Source organism: Dasypus novemcinctus, chromosome 2 (genome assembly GCF_030445035.2).
Source record: "Dasypus novemcinctus isolate mDasNov1 chromosome 2, mDasNov1.1.hap2, whole genome shotgun sequence".
NCBI classification, from domain to species: Eukaryota; Metazoa; Chordata; class Mammalia; order Cingulata; family Dasypodidae; genus Dasypus; species Dasypus novemcinctus.
This window is the reverse complement of record NC_080674.1, coordinates 33,105,626-33,112,349: the sequence shown is the minus strand read 5'-3', so window position 1 is coordinate 33,112,349 and position 6,724 is coordinate 33,105,626. Positions and strand designations below refer to the sequence as shown.

At 37.3% G+C, this 6,724-nt stretch overlaps 1 pseudogene; it reads left to right on the top strand.

Annotated features, from left to right (window-relative positions):
* The first annotated feature begins 1,261 nt into the window (after positions 1-1,261).
* Positions 1,262-2,724, top strand: LOC101437668 (DCC-interacting protein 13-beta pseudogene; annotated as a pseudogene).
* The last annotated feature ends 4,000 nt before the right edge of the window (positions 2,725-6,724 follow it).

The following is a 6,724-nucleotide window of genomic DNA, read 5'->3' as shown; positions in this document are numbered from 1 at the left end:
ATCAAGCTTCCTTATATATGATAGATCTCATTTCTCTTGCTGCATTCAAGATTCTGTCTTTGTCTTCAGCATTTGACAAACTGAGAAGTACGTGTCTCAGGGTAGGCTGCTAGAATTTATTGTGATTGGAGTACACTGTGCTTCTTGGACAAGTATACTATGTCCCCATAAGAATTGGGAAATTTTTAGGTATTATTTCCTAAATACTCCCTCTGTCCCTTTTCCTTCTTTTCTCCCTCTTGGATGCCCATAATGGATATTGTGTTGTCATTCACTTCCCTAAGACCCTGCTGAATTTTTTCCAATTTTTTGCCTATCTGTTCTACTACATGTGTGATTTGGATGCCTTATTGCTAATTCTTTTGTCTGCTTGTTCAGATCTGCTGTTATGTGTTTCAACTTATTTTTAATTTCTTGCATTGTGCTTTTTATCAACATAAGATGTTTTATTTTTAGGTATGTTTACAATTTTTTCTGTATGTTCCCCATTGTCTTTTTATATCCTTTGTCTCTCCCTTCTTTTCATTTTGTTGATTAAGAATATTTGTTGGACATCCTTGATTAGTTGTTACATGTTTTGTGCCTCCTCCTGCTTTTTAACTTGTTCATTAGACTGGGCCATGACTTCCTGTATTTTCATATGGCTTGTAATTTTTTGCTGATGTCTACACATCTGTTTATTTTTATGGGTTTAGTCAGTTAGTTAGTTTCTCTTTTTAGTATAGGGTTTTATTTTTGTTTGTTTCATGCTAAGAATCCTCTTTACCACTTGGTTTCATTTGTTTTATATCTTTGTTGTCACCCATGATCAACTGAAAAAAATATTAGATCTACAAAAAATTAAATTAAATAAAGAAGAAAAAAAAAGGAAGGAAAAAGAACAAAAAAGAGGAAGAAAAGTACATAATAAGAGGGAAAATCATAAAGAGGATTACAAATTTAAAAGGTGATAAAAGAAAACATGAAGAATTAAATTAAATTAAAATTTAATATGACATAAATGAAATGAAATAAAATACCAAATTAAATGAGAGGAAAAGAAAGAAAAACAGGGAAAGGCAGAAAGAAAAAGGGAAAAATGAAAGAAAAACCAAAATAAAAAGTGGAGGAGAAGAGAGAGGAAAAAAGAAAAAAGCACAATAGAAATAAAAAAGAAAAAGGAAGGAAAAAGAAAAATTAAAGAAGGAAAAAGAAAGGACAATAGAAATATCTGTCTGAAGGCACATCTCCATGCCAGCAGATGATAAACTCCTTCTGGAGGATGGCGATACTGACACCTTCACAGATTATACCAACCAACTGCTCCAAGCCATGCAGCATGCCTCTGGAGCCTGAAAGAATTGTGCCTGACCACTCACCACTTTCAAAACAACTGCTAGTGTATGAAAAACAGAATTTTGCTCTTGGCAAAGGAGATGAAGAAGTGATTGCTACACTCTGCTATTTTTCCAAAGTTAATATTCTCCATTCAGAGCTGTGTAAACAGTTGGCAGACCCATTTAGGTGAAACTGGATGCTGAAAAGGAAAAGATGCAGTGTCCCAGCAAGAACTTCTTGCTGTTGATGAATCTATTTACACTCCAGACTTTTATGTAGCTGCATCACAAATCAACTCAAGAGGAACCTCATCCAGAAGGCTGGTTACCTTAATCTTAGAAATAAAACAAGGCTGGTCACCATCTGGGATAGACTTTAGTTCTTCATCCAAAGCAGGAATCTCATATGTAAGCCCAGGGGACTGTGGCTGGAGGTTCCATCCAAGATCTGGGCAACTGTTCAGTGATAGTGGTGGATTATGAAGGCTGGAGATGCTGCTTGCAGATCACTACTCCAAATGGAAAATTGGGGATAATCCTCTAGGTAGAGAGCAAAAAGGAAAATGAAGAGATGATATGTGCAATAAACAACATCTCCAGACAGATCTACCTGACTGACAACTCAGAGGCAGTCATGATCAAGTTGAGTCAAGTCACTCTTGAAGCAGTGACTATCATCACAAGTTTTAGAAAATAATAAGAAACATAGTGGTCCAGACAGAACCTTAAAATTTCAGAGATGGAAAATGACAGATTGTTCCCAAAGCAACAGCCAGTATTCCTGAATTTGCACAGTGGATTGCACCTGGACCACCTATTCAATTTGATCTTGAATTTCTTGCCACAGAATTCCTTGATCAGAACAGAAGGAACAGGTGTATCAACCCTTTTGGTGAAATGAGGATGAAACATTTCCAGAAGCAGAACATTCTCTTTTACAACAGTTGTTTACAGTTAGGCTTTGGGACTCAGTGGCAGTTAAAGCATATAGCACTATTGACATGATTTATGAAGCAATGAGACAAGTATTGGCTACTCAGACCATTCATAACATCTACTATGTCATCCCATCTGATGGTCACCAGTCACACTCTGAGGCTGATTGATCCTCAGACTCAAGAAACAAGAGCCAATTTTGAACTTGCCAGTGTCACACAGATTGCTGTATCAAGAAAACAAGAGACTGGTTGCTTTGCCACCTGCATTTCTGAATCTACAGGAGAAGGGTCTCTGAGCACATACATTTCTGAAAGCAATTCAGAAGGCAAAAAAGATATATTATATTATTAATTTGGGAAAATAAATCATAAAGGTACAGAAGGATTGAGAAACATCAGTTCAATTAATGCTGCCTAATGAGAGTGATGGAAATCCAAGAAAAAATAAAGATGCAGAAGTTGAAGTCTAATTCAATTGCACCTTTGTAGGAAGAGAACACAGGAAGGAGAGCTACCTTCTTAAGGTGTTTCAAGTCCTGTGATAGACTGGCACACTAACCTGGTTTCAGAAGGCTGACACATTGTTTGTGGAATGTATTCTCAATTCCTCGATACTGAGACTTGAGAGGAAGACAGTAAGAAATGGTGACAATACATTCCTACCTGTCTGCAAATATTATTTTAGTGCTTTGTGGTAAGTCCTTTTCTTAGATTGTATTGTTCAGTGCTCAAAACGAAATTTATGAAAAATGCATTGTTCACTTTATTTGAATGTCATCTTTGCAATTTCTAGTATCCTTTTATAAAAATAGCAAAAGTCTAGATTTACAACTTGATAAGCAGTAAATATTTCCCATTAATATAATCTATTTTTTTTCATTTACTTAATGAGCTTTAAGAGTCTGTCATTCTGAAAATTGTACATTTATAATCCAGCTTGTCTTATAATTGGACCTAAAATCATCAGTGTGTGCAGTAGGTGACGAGCATGCTTTGAGACCATAACTCTAGCAGAGACGCAAGCCGAGTTTTGATAACTGTTCCAGAAATCATGCAATAAAAAGATTAGCATATTAGTAACACAAAAGATGATGAATTTTACACTAGAACCTCAATGAACCAGCATTTAGAAGTTTAAGGTCCTTTTGGATATGATTACTTTTAGTGGTGCATAACCATGGACAGGGTGCAGCTCTACCAATTCCTGTTTCTTCTGAGCCAAACCCTCTTCAAGAAAGGGACCAATTAATTTTAAAACTCAGCTGGTTTTTACCCTGACATATCCAGTTCCTGGCATTCCAGCCTACTTGAGTTATGTCACACCATTCCCTCCTACCTATAAAATAAGCAGCTTATATAATGATCCTGATGTAGTGTGTAATTGCAACCCAAGTTCAACAGAATATCATTCCCTTTGTAATCAATTAACCTAACAATAAATGTTAGAAAATAAATTCTATCATCCTGTCTAAAACAAACAAACACAGAAAACTTAATTCTCCCTCTCAGACTCCTAGCAAACCACTAGTCTACCCCTCTCTAGCTGCTTATACCTTCCAATCAGTGACCCCACAGTGGCCTTTCCCCCAGTACCAGGTTGAAGAGAAGGAAAAAAAAAAAAAAGAGAAAAAACAAAAAGAAATAAGAAAAAAAAGGGAGATAAAAACACCTCAGGCTATATTTCCTCAGCTCTCCTTGGCTCCCCCATGCTAAGCAGTTTGAGACAGGCTCACCTGGGGGCTGGGGCTGACTGGGCATTTCCCCTCTCTTCCAGGGTCAGCTGGATGGCTCCCCTCTCACTGGAACTGGCTTGCTGGTTCCCCTCTTCCCTTGGGCCAGCAGGGCAGTTTTCCTTTCCCTAGGGCAGGCTGATCCACTCCCCTCTTTCCCAGGGCCAGCTGGGTAGCTTCCTTTATGCCCAATGTCCAGCTGACCCTGCTTCTGTCTCTCCAGCCACCCTCTCCTTTTGCCCATGCAACTCCCCATCTTCCCTTATGCCTGGCAAGACTCTACTTCTCCACAGTTTCTGGAGGAAGAGTGCAGCCTACCATTACCTACTCTGCCACCTTGGATCTCCATCCCCTGCTCTTGGACTACAGTATTTTCATGTGTCCAATTAATGATGCTACATTTTATTGGTCTGTTCTGTGACTGATGGCTGTGTTTTTCAAGGCAGTGAAATTTACTTAAGGTAAAATAAATCCTGCTGAAGGTCTAAGGAGTAATGTGTCAACCTTCAAATGGTTTTCTCATCTAGGTCTAGACTTCCACAGTTTTTGTTTCAGGATTGTAGCGTATATAATATTTTAAATATAGTTTTTCTCCCCATTTTTTACTTTCTTGCACCTTCCCCATGAGTAAAAATTTAAGGTGTTTGGAGAGAAAATCCAATAAAACAAAATAAAGCAAAAGCAAAAAAAAAAAAAAACAAAAAACAAACAAAAAAAAACTTTAAGAACCTAGCCATTCAAATCCAAACTCTAAAAGTAAGAAAAAACTGAGTAATATTCAACCTTTTTGCTCAAAAAATTAAAATAAATAGGTCTAAGTTAAAGTTAAAATAGAATACTTGAAAGGATTTCATGGGATTTTTAGCTGAAGTAAATATTTGCAAAATATGAAATTGTTGATAAGATTGAAATTTCATTGAGCAAGGAATAGTAACTTTAAAATATAATTAAAATTAAAATATATCCATAGTTTGTTAATATATATCTTTGAGGTAGTCATTATGTAATGCTAATAGATGTCTTCACATGCAACCATATATAAAATCATGGAATGTACTTTGAGTAAATAGAGGTGAAATTTCAATGAAAATGGGTAAATTCTTGATGCATAGAAACAGGAATCATCACACAGGAGTTTTTCCAGGAATAAAATGTCTTCGATTAAGACCAAAAATGAGCTAATTATCTAGCATCACCATGTGTTCAATGAATATTGGAGACTGGCAGACACAGAATGATTTTGAATATTTATGGAACTAGCAAATATATATAATAATCTGGGGGGTCACTAGGTTTCAAAAATTGATCTGAATCATGATTTGTTAGAGCTATTAAGTAACATTGATTTTTTTAAACAATTGCTCTATTTTTGAATCAGATAAAATAAAAACAAACTTTCAAAATCCTACAAATATTCCTCAATAAATAAGTCATGTTTAACCACAATTCTTAGCAATTTATCCTTTTAAAACATTTTTTTTCTGCTAACAAAAATCTTCATAGAATTCTGGGAAGATGGCAGACTAGAGACACATAGGACTCTCTTCTCTCTGAGAAAAAATAACTAGAGGACAGGCAGAAATGGCCTGGGAAAAAATCTTCTAGGGTTTAGGACAACAGGCGAAGGCTCGACAATGCCCAGAAGGGAAAGTGGCAAATGAAAAGAATCACAATGGCAAAACTGTGAGTTAAAAACCACAGCTCCTGCTGCCAGCATCTTCTCCTATCCATACAGACATTTCTGAATTCTCAGGCCTTGGGATGGCTGCTACAGACAAAGGGGGTCCCAGGGATCCAGCTCCCTGGGAAAGGAGAGAGAGTGGGCACAGCCTAAGGCTGGTTCAGCTTTTGACACAGATTTGGTCTAGGTCTACATGTCCCACAACCGTTCCAGGCTGGGGGGAACCTCACCATTGTTTACCTTGAGAGCCGGCAAGGGAATAAAGAGATTTGACTCTCTCAATCTCCCTCTCTGCTCACCAGGACTGGTTGTTTAGGACACAGAGAGGAGTGGAATCATTTCTTACCTGAAAAAAGGCTGGAGAACTGCCTCTGAGAAAGTTTGAATTACAGGCTCTTAGTCTCCAGGGAAGGATCCTCTATCACACTGATATGGTCCTTGTTACAGCAAATAGACTCAGACAAGGCATTGAACCGAGAAGGCTGCTGAAGAGTGCCATCTTCTGCAGACTAAGGAGGTGCATGTGAGGAAATTAGAAGTAAATCAGTAAGAGAGGCTTTTTCCAGCCTTTACAACCTCCATCCTCAAGGACTAAGAAGTGAGTCTAAAACCCATTACTCAGTCCAGGACCCAGATTTCAGCAATTAACAGGAGCAATCCAAATGATCTAATTGATTAGATCAATTGCTGACCTCTCATCAGAAACCATAGAGGAGAGAAGAAAGTGGCATGATGTATTTAAGGTATTGAAAGAGAAAAACTCCCAGCCAAGAATTCTGTATCCAGCAAAGCTCTCCTTCAAAAATGAAAGGGAATTCAGGGTCTTCACAGACAATTGATAGAATATGTTGCCAAAAGACCAGAATTACCAGAGATACTAAAGGCAGTGCTGCAGTCTGAAAGGAAAAAAAACAAAAAACAAGGGCAAGAGATTTGGAGAAGAGTGTAAAAATGAAGAATATTAGAAAGAGTGAAAAGATAGACTGTGGTATGATATGTCAACAGAAAGTCAAGGTAAAAATGGAGGAAATAAGCAATGCCTTTATGCCTATAACATTG